Source organism: Pezoporus occidentalis, unplaced genomic scaffold (assembly GCF_034315485.1).
Source record: "Pezoporus occidentalis ecotype Australia unplaced genomic scaffold, CSIRO_AGI_Poc_V1 ctg98, whole genome shotgun sequence".
Classification (NCBI taxonomy): domain Eukaryota; kingdom Metazoa; phylum Chordata; class Aves; order Psittaciformes; family Psittacidae; genus Pezoporus; species Pezoporus occidentalis.
Window position 1 is genome coordinate 879063 of NW_026916347.1, and position 14629 is coordinate 893691.

Here is a 14629-nt window from a genome sequence, read left to right on the forward strand (position 1 = left end):
TCTCCATGAATGGCTACATACAGCTGAGGGTGCCAGGACTCCGAGGCTGCCTCCCAGCTTCCTGCCAGCTCCAGTGTCACAAGGCATATGCAGGGAAATTCTTGCTGTTCTGTCAGCCTGAATGGATGCGCACTGTCCAGATGCAGCAGTGGGAGAGAAAGTTGGAGTTCAGTGTCTACTTAGCACACTGGTGGGCTTCCACCTCTTTCCATGAGCATCCATTGGAAAGACAGCTCCATCCACCCTCTTCCCAAAAAACCCTGCAAGCATGAAATCTACAGATAAACAGTCACAGGTGGTTGTTGACTCAAGCTCTTCTGCATCCTATTATTCCTAAGAGCTGCTACGCTTCCAAGGCAAGGGGAGGAGAAACTGGAGGAAAGTGTGGAAGTCATTGCTTTGGGTGCCAGCCTGCCACTGCAGTCTGTAAAGAGGGTGCAAGAGTGCTCCCTGCAGGAAGATGACTAGTTCATGGTCTTATGTTGGGCCAGAGTTGCAAGAGGCAGAGAGAACAGGATCTTGGAAGTCCTTGCTTGCAAAGCAGATTTGCACTGAGGCTCGTTGGCAGGAAGAAAGGGAACGTTTCAATAGGACCTACACAAAGGCAATGACTTGTCTGTGCATCCCGATACAACCCTCCCCCCCTGTAGAAGCATGCATACTGGGAAGGACTTTCCATCAGTGCAAGAGAAGAAACTGGGTCCTGCCACAAAGATAAAGACTTCATGCACAGTAAGGTTGGATTAGCCTTGAAATGTCTTCTCCCTGATCTTTTGCTGAAATCCTTCTTTCTTGTTTGTTTTTCTCTTCCTTCCCAAATGGCTTCCTGGCCTCTTCTTTAAGGGGGCATGCCAGGGCCCGGAGTAGGGGTCTCCACAGCACTCAGAACAGGCCCCCAGACAGCTGCAGTGAAAGGGATGCTGCAATCCTAAATGCCCTGTGCGCTCTACATATTGTGGAAAAAGCTGTTGCATTCATCAATGTCAGACGCAGAGTTTGAATAAATTTGAATGCGCTCAAGCGTGTTCCCTGCAGTTTTCTATAATATCACTTTCCAGTTTGAATATTTCACATACTTTTTTTCAAATTTCTTTTTATCCACCAGTTTTTACTCCTTTTTATCCTCTCCGCCCTCCACCTTACCCCCCTCTCTGGGTTTTTATGCTTTCAACCCAAGCAAATGGACAAGGAAGCCATGCTGCAAGCTTCCTCTCAGCAGTGCCCTGGAAAAGGCAGTCATGTCTCACACTATACTCATGCCTTCTCAGCTGTTGGACAGTTTGAACATCTTCCCACCACATAACAATGTGGGACACTGTGGCTAGAAGAAAGGCATCAGTGCAGGATTGACTTGTAAGGGTCTCGCAAAAGATTCTTGCTTGCCTTGGCCCTCTGGCTGAGCTCTGTGGGGCTCTGGCTGTGGAAAGGGGATGATATGGTCGAACAGTGTCATGAGCCATAAACAGGATCCCACCCATCCATATGCCCTGAAGGTCAGAGCCAGTCACTGAGAAGCAGCAGGTCTGCAACTGATCTGCTGGTGTTGCATCGTGGTGTCCCAGTTACTCCAGGGCACATAAACTGAACTGAATTAATGCTTTCTTTCCTCTTCTTTGCTACCGCAGTAAACCTCTCAGTCCCTTTTGTTTCCCACACCTCAGTTTGTCATCCCTGTATTGGAAACTATACTCATGAGTGTGTTCATAGACCACCGAGTGATGTGAGCTAGGCAGACCTGATAAAGGGTTAATTACATTCTTGACCAGCCAAAGAGAACGGGTTACTATTTGCAAACCTGCTTTTGGGCTAAGTTTCCATGCCTTCTGTTCAACTAGGAGGGAACAAGGAAGAGAAATGTCTTGTACCAACCTGACCAGACCAGCACCTCCAAGATGGCCAGCCCTTGCCGAGGACAGTGTGTCCTGGGGCAGAGGGTGTGTGAGTGTTGGGGACCAGGAGGGGAGAAAGGGCTGACAGCACAAGAGAATGAATGAATTCTGCTGCTTGTATTGAGAATTCACTGCTCTCCTTTGTAGTGAAAACTCTATGATCTTGTGACTAACCACTTTCCCCTTTCACTGTTTTTGATTTATATCCCATTACTTCGCCTGTTTGTGCCTTGCAGACATGAATTTTTTCCCTGACATCTCCTATGCAGCAGCCACGTCAAAACCTTTGATAAAATAATAGTGGTAAGACATTTGCATGGCTGTTTTTATGTTTCCAGGGATATAGACATCAATTAAAACTCTTCATACAATCTGATCCGTCGTTATTAAAGGCATTAATACTGGCACGCCCCTCAGATTAGGGGCTGCTCACCGGGCGATGGAGGAAAGCAGGGAACATTGTCCGCATGCGTCCCCTTTCTGCTCAGCTCCAACAGGGATCTCGCTCGGAGGACAATAAGCATGGGCTACCGAGGGCACCAGTGGCTGTACTGAACTCTCTGGGGGTGGTACAGGGCAAATGTATCCTATGCACCAGAAAAGTACAGCACTGCCCTCCCAACACCTCTCCTACCACCACATGACCTTGAATAACAAACACAGGCTCTGTCACTGCCTCCTTCCCAGGCCAAAGATGTCTGAGTTGCTTCAATACATGCCCCAAAGGTGCCCAAAGAGGGCAGCTGAGATTGAAGCCATGGGGTGTTTGGTGCTGAGCATTCACTGAATGAAAGGCAACCTTCAACAATATACGTAAATTGGAGAAGGGGAGTTGAGGAACAGAGAGAATATATGATTTACCCATGGCAACTCGTGGCAGCTCCTCATCAAAGATGCCCGCATGTTATCAAAGACAAGAAGCATCTCTCTCAATTGGGAGGAAACTGAGACTGTTAAATATGCCAGCACTGGTACCTAATTAGAGAAAGAAATGGGCATAGCCTGTGAAATATGTCAGTGCCAACATCCAGGGTTTCACTTGGTAAGGCAAACCAGAAGGTCTGAATTACAGCTTCCTGCAATTGTGCCCGGGACCACATGTGTCCAGCTTTTCTCATCCAATACAGCCTACAACAATCCTGCTGGAGCTGGAAACAGTTGATGTCCCCCCCCCTAATCCTCCTCACAATGCCTCTTATGGGAGGAAGTCTGAATTTGCAAGGGACATTTTTGGAGGCAGCACCTTTCCCTTTTACCTCCAGCCTCACCAACACCCAGAACCCGTGTTCCCTCCTGCTGGCACTGTATGACACTGCCAAAGGCTCCCTTTGGTGGTGATGCCTTCCCCAGTGCTGTTACTCCATAACAGTAACACTGTCCACGCTAGGAAAACTTTCCTGCATGCAGTTTTCCATATCTTCATTCAGTATAGCAATGAGATGCAGGAAATCCCAGTTATTGCATGGTGGTTTATAGGCTACTACTTTCTCTGCTGTAAATATTTGAAATAATTGACATTATTTCAAATTGACATTATTTCAAACTTTTTTGTCCCTTTTTTTTTTTTTCATCTCTTCTTTTCCCTCCTTGCACAGCAGGAACTAAAAAACGCTCCTTCTGCTTGTCATCTTCCATGAGAAAAGACAGCCAGTATACCCAGGCAATGGGTACAGAACAGCCCCTGGTCTCCTCTCCAAATCACACTGGTCACCTTTCTCTCTGCCTTCTTGAGGGTAAGGCAAAATTGGTCAAGTGATGGTGGAAGAAATGTTGGGACCATATCTTGTGAGAAAACGTCCACCAGCAGTGACAACCCATCTATACAGGTGCAAATGCTTTGAGTTACATCAGGGCTTAGCAACAGTGTGGACCCTTGGAGGAGGTGGCTTTTCTTCCATCCTGTCCAGGCACAGGAGGGTACCAGCCCAGAGGGCACTTCCTTGATGCCTCACCAAGCAGGAAACCTGACTGGAGCATTGCCCCCTCCAGTTTTGCCCTAGGATGGGAAAGATGTCAGTGGGAGGAGAAACTCCCCTCTTTCATCTGAAGGAAACTTGGGAAACTGCCTACTTGCCAGGCACCTGGGCACATCCCAGCACATCCAACCCCTGTCCCACAAGTATGTGCTATGGGTATGCAGCTGAGACAGGCAGTGCCAAGGAAAATCACCCCCCAACATGAGAGCCGGGGGGTGGCAGGAGGAGCAAGATGTGTGTGCATCCCCCATTGTGGTGTCTCTTCTTAAGCACCGGCTTTCCGTTGCCCCAGGGGACCCAGGGGGAAGCGTGTGTCTCTCAGCACACAGCAGCCCTGACTGGGTAACCGTGCAGAACGTAAAGTGTTGTCTATTAGGTAGGAGACTGGTTAATACAAAGAGTTGTTGGTAATAACAATGTCCTTTCAGCAGTGACAGAGACAAAGTACCTGCATGTGGCGTGTACCACTGCGTGCAGCAAGTGATGGTCTCAGGGAAGCTTTGGAGATGATTTGAATTTCACATCCAGGGAGAGTCAGCCTATCATTAAAAACCCCTAATTTCAGTGTCAGGTGGAGTTCCAGGTAATCGATCATGGTGTCAGCTGGCACAGGCTCTCCTTGCCTTGCCTCCAAGTCAGCCTTGTTTTTTTCCTATTAAACTTGTTGCTGGGATCCAGAGGGAAGTGTGGGAGCACAAGAAAGGCAGACCACACAGCCCCCCTCATTACTGGCAAGGTGCAGACTGATGAGACCAGGAAGGTGGGGCTGAAGGCTAGTGTGGGACGGCTATGGTTAGGGGGTAAGGAAAGGGGACACTGGGAAAAGGATCTTTACTGCAGCAAGGTGCAGAAGGGACTTGCAGGGAGGGCGTCTCAAAACATCACTTCCTGGTAAGTGATGCTTCTTGAGGAAGGCATTGCAGGAGACCCTGCAATGTGTTACTGATGCTGCTAAGCCCCACGAAGCAGTTTTGCTGCTTCCCGCATCCTTTCTGCCCCTATGAGTCTTTCAAACCCCCTGTGCCCCTGCGGGTCTCATCCTGCAGTCACTACCCTTGGCCTCCTCATCTCAAATTTTTCCTCCCCCATCCCTACACAAGCATCTCCAACATCCCAAGCCTCTCTCAGCCCTCACCAGCCAGCTCTCCAGGGTCCATCTCTTTCTCTCTAGAGTCAGATTCCCTTTAATGGGTAGCATAAGGCTGCTCTCGATAGCTTCAGTTACCAGGGAAACATTTTTTGCAAGAGAATTTTTTGGTTACAAAACAACCTTCCTCTTCCCCCAAAGGTCAAATCTGCATGAAGAATTGCCACCAATAGAAACATACTCTGTTTTCCATCATATTTCACCCCAGTTTTAAAACTCATATCTGTAACCAAAGTTGACTGAAGAGGCTTCATACACAGGGAGAAAAATACTTCCAAAATAATGCCAATAAAAATGTGCTTTAGAAAACTGAGGGAATATGTTAGAAACAGAGCTTTTAATTCCTACACACATCTGCTGGAAATCCCATTGCAATCCTACTACACAGAAATGATATTGAAACACTTCTACAACATTTGCTCAATGCTTTGACTAGTTCTGCTTGGCCCTGTGACTATTTTGTAGCTAAGGTTTAGGAGCAGTAATAGAGACACCATTTACTGCTGCTTTTACCTACAAATCAGAAATATTAGCCCTAAGCAAGTCCGGAACTCCATGTCCCATGTGCCTGGTGAAAGACATCCACTGAGCCAAAAATGCTGAAAAAAGCCAGGACCAGGCCTATCATCCTACCTGAGAGGGAGGGCATGGACACACAAAATTAGATGCCCTGTTTTTTTGTAGGACTGAGGTGCATAGCCCCAACAGGATGGTTCAGCAGAAAGGGGCTGCAGTAAGGGTAAGAAATGAGGAATGTGGGATTTTGGGGCAGGATTTCCCTGGCGGACTTCCTGTGCTCAGGGCTTTCATGCTCAAGTGATTTCTAAAGCCACAGCAAAGCAGAGGGAGGTGGCTCTGAAGGTCAGTGTGGAGTGAGCCAGGTCTCAGCCAGAGATCACTGGGGCTGGCTGAATGGGTCATTCAGGGTTGAGGAGTGGGGTTTGCAGTGTGGATGGTCAGTGTGAGCATGAGTTGGAGGGAAAACATAAAATTGCCCTTGACTGTGGGTGCAGGTACAGCTGGAGAGCAAGCCTTGAGGAGGTAGTTGAAAGAGTGCAGGCAAGCAGCTAGATTGGCTGTCTCTGAGGTGCGAGGACACTGCTTGTCTCCACTGAGCCCACTTGGACTTGTCTGGGCATCCACATGACAGGGAAAGGTTAAACTGGTCTAACTGCAGCACTGCAGAATTGCAATCTTTGTTTCCAAGAGAGAAACTGGGCAGCGGGAAAGGTGTTGCTGTAATGCTTAACCATAAAACTGGGCAGGGAGCCCAGACACAGAAAGTTGAGGTTACCACCATTCACTGTTGGATCAAAGGTCACTGTGGATCAGGAACATCTAGCCACGACTGGAAATCTCTCATGCATAGTAAATCGGCCATCCCATTTATGTCAGTGCTGCAGAAGGACAGGGCACCCAGGGCCGGTGGTGACGTTGGAGTTTGCTAAGCTGTGGTTGCATGCTGTACAAGAACCTGGTGAAGAGCCTTGCCTTCCATCTTCCTGACTCGGATCTGCACTGGGCACAGGGCCAGGTGTGAGCAGCAAAGACCTTTATAGTGCTCTTCACGGCTGGGTACATGGACAGGGCACTCCTCCAAGCCACCCAGTCCTCCCAGAACCTGGGACCACTCTTGATCTTGACGGGCATGGGTTAGGAACAGGTCTCCTGCAGCTGACAGTTTTACCTAGATGGTGGCAGTTGCTGTAGTGACCATGTCAAAACACCTTTAATTTCTTGGCCTGGTTAGCCAGACTCTATTTATAACCCAGCTGACTGCAGACCTTCCGTGCTGAGTCTGGGCTCACTGAATCCCTAGTAAGTGGCCTGGACTTACCTGCCACCATGGTCTGTGAGCACAATGACTACTACTCATTTTTGCAGGACTCCAAGACAAAGAAGTGTGAGGCAGAGCATGGCTCGGTTCCTACCTGCAAGGTATATTAAGCACTTCACTTCGGAGCTTGCCAATGTGCACTTGGAGAAGTTCATTTCTCATCTGGCTGTGGGGTAAAAGGACCCCTGGCCAGGTGAGAGTGACAGTCCCAGGTCTGCTCCTCTCTTCTGGCCTGCCAGAACAATTGGTAGCTGCTGCAGCTCCACAGGGGGCTGGAGGCACTTGGATCCCACATGATGCCCAGAGGAGAGGAGAAACCAATTGCCTTTGTGTCAAGGACACTAAGCAAAGCATAAAGAAACTATGTGCAAATTGAATGGAAGGCATTAGGATATATCTTTGGACAGAGCACAGGTTTCATCAGCAGTTGCATGGACTAAGATTGATACATCTGACTTCTCCCTTTCCTCTCTCTCTGCTCCTCAGGTGGCTCTTCTGGCTGTCAGCTGAAGGGAAGGTACCATCCCCAGTCCCTCACAGAAGAGCTAGCAATTGCTGTGGCTTGTTGAGGTTCCCCAGACAGGTACATACTGGGGTGTAAAACCAATGGTGCATGGATACCTGAGATCACAGACAGATAAAAACTGTTTCAAGGACTGGGGAGTGGAAGGGGGACACCTGTGATCTGAGGCTGGTTTGCAGCTCAGATGGTGATTCTCTGTGTGACCTGGGGTGAAGCACCTCATCTCCGGGCTTTGGTTCCCTCTCCTCTTCTCCAGGGGTATGGCCCACCAATTTAGTTCATCTTTATGGTGCTGAGAATGGCTCTCCCTAGGGCCCTGCACTACATCCCGGTTCAGCCCATTTGCACTGATAGGAGCTGCTGCAGTGGAAACAGCAATGCTGGAATGTGTGATAATGCATAATGGAAGAAGGTGAGGCTGGAGCTGACAGGTTCACCTCCTCAGCTTACGGTAACAGTGACAAATCTCTCATCGTTTGTTCCTTCCTTGCCTGGCACTTTGGCTTCTCTTTAAATGGAGTTTATCATGGCACAATGGGCTTTTTTCCAAGTTAATGTCTGTCAGCTACAATTTGCTCAAATGACCTTCGTAGGCTCAGGGGAATTTTAAAAAATAAATAAAGAAAGGCCTGCTGCAGTGCTTAGGGAGGGCTTCACCTGACAGTCAATGATAGAGACACCTCAGAGTGTGGAGCACTGTGTCCTCCCAGGACCAAGCCAGGGGAAATGGGCTGATTAGGGAAAAGATTCTGGGGCCCCAGGGATGTGTGCTTGATAAAAGACAGGACAGGGCTGAGAGACAGACACAGGCTGTGCTGGCAGGGAAGGGGAGCACACAGCACTCAGTTCCCTGATCCTTTCTCTGAGTCCTACTGCAGGCACCGCACTGGAGTGTGGGTTCATGCAATAGCCCTCAAAGAAGCCACAAAGGATACAGTCCAGATGCTCTTGTCTTTGCTTCTCTCTCAAAACACACATCTCTGATAATGTTTTCTGAGAAGCTGCCCTGCTGTTGACTGAACCCACAAATCAGGGCCCCTTGGCTGGGTTGCTCAGGCTGAGGCTGGTCCTGGGGAACAGCAGACTTCATGTTCTGTCTTTGCAGACAGCTGGGTGCGGTCCTCTGCCTCAGCTTTGCCTTGTGGAAAGGCTAAGGTCATTTGTCCAGAATTTACCCCAGCCACAGCTGGCAAACTAGGTGGGAAGGTGCATGGACTTGAGTGTTCAGGAACAGTGATGTGGGAAAATACCTGTGGAAAAAATCAGGGCAGGAGAAAATTGGCTTGGAGGCTGTGACTGAGGAACGACAAAAGTCAACACATGAACAAAGCTAAGGACATGAGAGAACAGGGAAGGAAAGAGCATCCTTCTGGTCAGAGAAATACAGTCTAAAGCCACCCTCCTGGCTCTAGCTAGTTGTGGGCAGACTTTGCAGGATTATCCAACCTTCATGTGCCAGCAAGAATCACACCAAAATCTATATGTCCAAGACCCACAAGAAACCTCAAAGGATGAGAGCTCTGGGGCATCCCTTATTTCACAGGGATGCCCCAAGTGGAGCTGAGCTGAAGTTGCAGCAGGGGCCCAACTTTGAGGAAGTCAGAAATCAGTTTCTCTTCCCGACCCTGACACTGTCACAGTATGGAAACTTGGGAAAGTCATCACACATTTGTTTTCTCCCAGTGCATTTGTACAGTGCTCAGCGCAACAAGGGCCTTTGTTCTGAGTTGTGTTGGGAGGCAAGTGGTAATAATAATCATAACAATAACAGCAGCGATGCTATGGACTGAGCTGTTTGGGATCCTTCTTCTAAATGCTTCTAAACCCAGTGCCTGGGAAGAAAAAGAAAGTGGTCATTCAGAGTATCACAATGAAAGAACAAGTAGGGTCAAAAGAGATTTAAATTAATGAGACCTGCTTATTGGATCTTGTTCTTATTCTTCTGCACACCTGAGCCCTTTCCCAGCCTGCGCTGGCAGTGTTTACAGCTGCCCTCCTCACCCAGCCTTCATTTGTTTCAGTTCCTGGCCTTTCCCTGTTGCTGTGTAGGATGTAAAGCAGGCTACAGAAACCACAGCACCATCAAGGATTATTCAACATCCATCACCTGACATTTGGGCATGAACAAGGCATATGATGCATAAAGACCCTTCCAGCACAGTAAACAATACTCCATGAGGCCAGAGCTCAATGACAATCAAGACTTAGAATTAGCTCCATCTTCTGGCATGGCAGAAAGACCCCTGTCCTTGCCAGCTGTACCCCATTCAGCCTTCCCTGCAGACCTCTCCTGAGTCAGCAGAGCTTTGTTGATCTTGGATCAGCAAAGGATCTTGGCTCTAGCCCAGGTATGGGTGATCCAGCCCAGATCTGGGCCCCAGTGGTCACAAGGATTTGGGGGATTCTTTTTGCTTTAGGGCTATCAGAATACAGGACATTTTTTTTTTCTTCTTGATTTCCTAAAGCTTAAACTAGGCAAGAACACACATCACCGATTACTTTACACACACACACACACACACACACACACACACACACACACACACACAAATGTGTACAACCCTAGGAGGGAGGCAAATAGTGGTATTAGTAGAGCCAGGAACATGGCAGTGCAAATGCACATCAGCACCAGATGGACCTCCTGGTCCCAGATACGAGCCATAAAGTGGACCAAAATGAGGGAGTCATTGCAATAGTGTTTTGCTGAGCAGTGTCAGAGGAGAAGTCAAGGTGGGAGTCTGCTACATCACCAGCCCCATTGCAAGTCACAGCCCAGTGCAGTCTGAAACAGTGGCACTGCTCCTGCTGTGTGATGCCCTCTATGACCCAGGACCTGGGACTGGACATACTCAGAACAAAGAGACTGGGAGGCTCAGTAATTCTCTCCCTAACATGAATGTTGGTTTAATGTTTTTGCTATACAAAAAGATGTGGACAGGCTAAACGGGGTCCAGAGAAGGGAGGTAAAGATTATCAAAGGCCTGGGAAGCCTGCCTTATGAAAAAAGGCAGAGGGAACATGATTTGTTCAGCCTTGAGAAAACACGGCTCAGGGGAGACCTGATCACCATGTTCCAGTATTTAAAGGATGCTACAAAGAACATGGGAGTCATACGGAAAAGTCAAGAGGTGATGGGCACAAGTTACTTGTTGGGAAGATTCCAGCTGGACACAGGAGGAAACTTTTTCACACTGAGAACAATCACCCATTGGGATAATTTCCCCAGGGAGGTGGTGTTTTTCTCAATATTGGACACTTTTAAGATTCGACTGGACAGGGTGCTGGGACATCTAGTCTAGACTGTGCTTTTGCCAAGAAAGTTTGGACCAGATGATCCTTGAGGTCCCTTCCAACCTGGTATTCTATGATTCTATGAATGCCTGGGCCATACAGCTTGCACAGTAGCACAAGGTTTTTAGTTAATGCATTCCTGCTATCCCAGAAGTGCAGTTTTAGGGCCAAAATATGAATATACTTGCAATGACAGCACATCTTAGAATCACAGAATCACTTAGGTTGGAAAAGACCTTAAAGGTCATTGAGTTCAACCACAAACCTAAACTTCCAAACCATGTCCCTAATTACAAATATGCCAGCATATTTAATGTCTGCTGTTCTGTTTTCAACCTTAGGTGCATTTTTGGAGTTGAAATGAAAGGTTGATTTTTGCTTCAGACCTTCCATGGTTGTCAACATGACTATCAAGGGATTTGTAGATGAGTATTTAGTACTGAGCTTTGACATTATTGACTTTCCCAACATTAACAAAAAAAAAAAATCAAAACAAAAGAAAAAAGAAAGAAGAATAAAAAAAAAAAAAAAAGGGAAAGAAATCAAAAAAAGGAAATAAAAAGGAAGGGAAAGAAATATTGCTGTGATGAGTTGCTAAAGAGGTGAACTGAACATGAACACATACAGTGATGTCTTCCTGAGTCTGCAGACAGCCTGGACTGTAGCTGAGAAAGGCACAAGCTGCCTACACACATCTCAGTATGTCAGCTCTGAAACCTAATGCTGACACTTTAGAAAGAACTACTCAAATGGCTTTCCTAGCCACAAATTTTGCAGATGCCTGCAACTCTTTTAATTAGCCCCCAGTCCCAGGTCATTTTCTTCTCTCAAGAAGGCAAAACACTCAGCTGTCTTTCTTCAACAGCCAAACCAAGCCTGTATTTTTCATGTTACAGACATTTATGTTGCATTCAGAATGAGGCACCATCTCAAAGCATAGGAACAGCACAGAATAAAGACTTTACCATCAATTTCAATAAGTTTAGGAATCTTGGAATGATTCTATTGTTCATGATTCTCCTCAGTTCATCTCTCCTGGTATATAGATCATGCTGCAGTCCTCCTGGTGCGCCTTCTTATCCTTAGCAGCAGGGATCACACCAGTGCACAGCTCATTATAAACTCAGTATTGAAGCAGTTGGAGCAGGACTGAAGGCTGCTGTCTCACCAGAGGGAGGCACTGCGGACTGGAGACAGGAAGATGTTACTGGAGGTGTCCTGGTGAGTTCTGGAGTGGCTTTTAGGTTTGAAACACTAGAACTTATCGTGGGTTTGTGGGGTTTTTAACTATTAAGAACAGAGTTTAAAGCTGAAAGAATTGTGAAAGTTGCTGAGTGCCTTATTGTCATGTTCCCAAGTTCCCACTTTCCCTTGCATTCTGGTAACATAAATGAAATAAGATTAACCTGAGTCGGCAGATAGCCTGAAAAAATACCCTTCATGACTGTGCTTACTGCATTCAGCCTGATGAGGCACGTCCACCTCAACTCTCACCTTTCTTAAGTGCCCCATCCATCCCTGTGTCTCACTGGGTTCAGCAATCTCTACCTCTGTCCCATACAAATCCATCTGGAGGGCCATTCCCATTCACATCTGTCTGTACATCCATCCATCCATGCATCCATCCATCCATTCCTAGCTGTTTGTCTGCTTGTGAGAACTTACCCTCCAGAGCACTTAATTGGTACAGCAAGGATAAGCAGCAAAATTCTCTTGAGCCGTGTGGACTATCTCTGAGAGGATGCTCCTCTCCCACTGGGGGGACATTTATGTTGACCCACAGTCCTCCTCTTCCTCACCCCCCATTTGAATGGGACAGCCCTGCAATGATGAGAAAGGGGCCAGCAGGCAGTACCCCGCAGCAGGGCTATGAGTACGCAGCAAGGGAAACCTCTGTGCCAAGGTTTTTCTCCCTTTGTGCTTGCTCCTATCTGGGGAGCCTATCTGGCAGAGCAAAGTCCGCTGCCCTCCCTTCCATCACCCTCCCTTTCCCCACCAGCAGCCCCCAGCCTGACGGAGAGACCAGCCTGGATGGAGAGCCTTTCTCTCCAGCGTGCCGCACTATGACAGATGATTGACTCGAAACAATATCTAAGGCGATCAGGATAAAGTACCGACCATTTCAAGGCTCAGCAGAATTCAAATTCTAATTAGACTTCTCACCACATTCCAAATAAAAATTGTTCCCCTGATATCCTTTTTGCCTATCAGGTGTCTCTCCCTGATCGCTGGAACAAAACGCATAAAGAAAGTGATTAAAGCCATAACAAAGGCATAAAATTGAAATTATCGCTGGTATCACATCTGGGAGCAGAGTGTGTCACCACACTGCCCCCCTCTCCTCGGTGCGCTCCCTCCCCAAATAGACACACACACGTGTCCCCCCATGGTTCTTGCCTTGAACATAAGCGACAGGCTGGGGGAGAGGGGGTGGAGGGGATGGGAGGTCTTGTTCCAGGTTGGAAGTTACCCATTCCTGTGGTCTGGGATGGGATCTGAGCCCACATCCCCTGGTCCCAGCGCCTCCAGCCCACGGCTGGGCTGGAGTTGTTGTGGGTGTAAACTGCCCCATGGACATGGTGCTGCTTTACAACAGCTGAGGATCTGGCCCCTTGCATCTGCAAATGCAACACATGCAGATGCCTGAAGCATACACACCCAGGGAGAGGAAAACACATAAACACAGAGGCCTGCTTACTGCCAGGCGCTCTCTAATGAGCACACAGACAAGCCCTTCTCTAGGGCATACACCCCACCGCACACACACATGCATACATGCACATACACACAGAGTCGAGCCTCCGGTGTGCCACACACATCCCAGAAGCTTCCTCCTGCCCACTGACGCCTGTGGTGCAGCCAGATAAACCACCACACACACACATAAATGCACAGTCCACACAAAACGCGTAAGCCTGTTGTCTGTTCACTACATACACAGACACAGAGGGTTATAAGTCAGCATCCAAGAAAAGAGCCACCCATGTGTTCCACCAAACATGTATAAAACATACATATACACCATAAATCTGAGCACAGCAATACATGGAAACCAAATATTGCACACACTATTTCTACTCCATATGACCTGCAGTCCCAGCACTCACATAGACAGGCTGCATATAATCCTTACACATCTTCTTGCTATTTTATTTTTTATGTCATCCATTTGTAACATATCTATATATAAACACCAATTCACACAAGTATATACATGTACACACACCAAATATATATATATTTATCTCAATATTTCATATCCCCCCTGTAATGGTCTCATGGTCACCCACACATGGACCTTATACACACACACACATATGCACATGCACACACACACTTTCACACTCAGTGCAGTGGTCATTCTGCAAGCACAACCCTTCGTGATCCAGGCGTGAGCTCGTTCAGACAGGCTGAAAATATATACGCCCTGTTAGGCAGGGAGGTGACAGCCTGGTCCCTCTCCTTCCTTTTGCATGGATGCAATGCTGTAGGCTCACACAACCCCACTCCTGATTTACACCAGCATATGGGCACAGGCTGCCCCTCAGCCCGGCTGGCACCCAGGGCTGCTGGAGGGACACTTATGGCAGCGGCTGCCTGGCTGCGGCAGTGGACACCCAGTGCCAGGGCTGCCTTTTTCCATACTGGATCCTTGCCCTGCCTCGGCTCAGCTCAGGATGCCCTTACGAATGGCCCATTTCATTTTTCAGCTGCACGAGGGGCCACTCCAGAAGAGAGTTAAAAAGAGAGAGGGAGAAAAAGAAAGGGACTAAAGCGATATAAAATTAAAAGGTAAAAAGCAGGAACGCAAATGGGAGAGAGCTCTTTCAGCTTTCACATTATTAATGACTCTTCAAAAAATCGGCGAGTTTTCCAATCTTCTCCGAGAAGCGCTTGAAGGAGCTCACAGATGAAACTGACCTTCAAAATGTTCTTTGGTCTTTAGTTAAGAAATTCGCTCGCCAT

At 47.8% G+C, this 14629-nt stretch overlaps 1 long non-coding RNA gene across 3 annotated transcripts in view; it reads right to left on the reverse strand.

The window, feature by feature from the left end:
* Positions 1-5332: 5332 nt before the first annotated feature.
* LOC134157570 (uncharacterized) overlaps positions 5333-14629 on the reverse strand; it is a 54939-nt gene continuing 45642 nt past the window's right edge. For 2 of the 3 annotated variants that reach the window (XR_009962373.1, XR_009962374.1), the window contains 3 exons: positions 11629-13281; positions 8308-8622; positions 5333-7174 (listed from right to left, as the gene is read on the reverse strand). This is a non-coding gene — a long non-coding RNA (uncharacterized LOC134157570). The remainder of the gene's footprint in view (positions 7175-8307; positions 8623-11628; positions 13282-14629) is intronic. The other variant, XR_009962372.1, reaches the window with a different exon arrangement.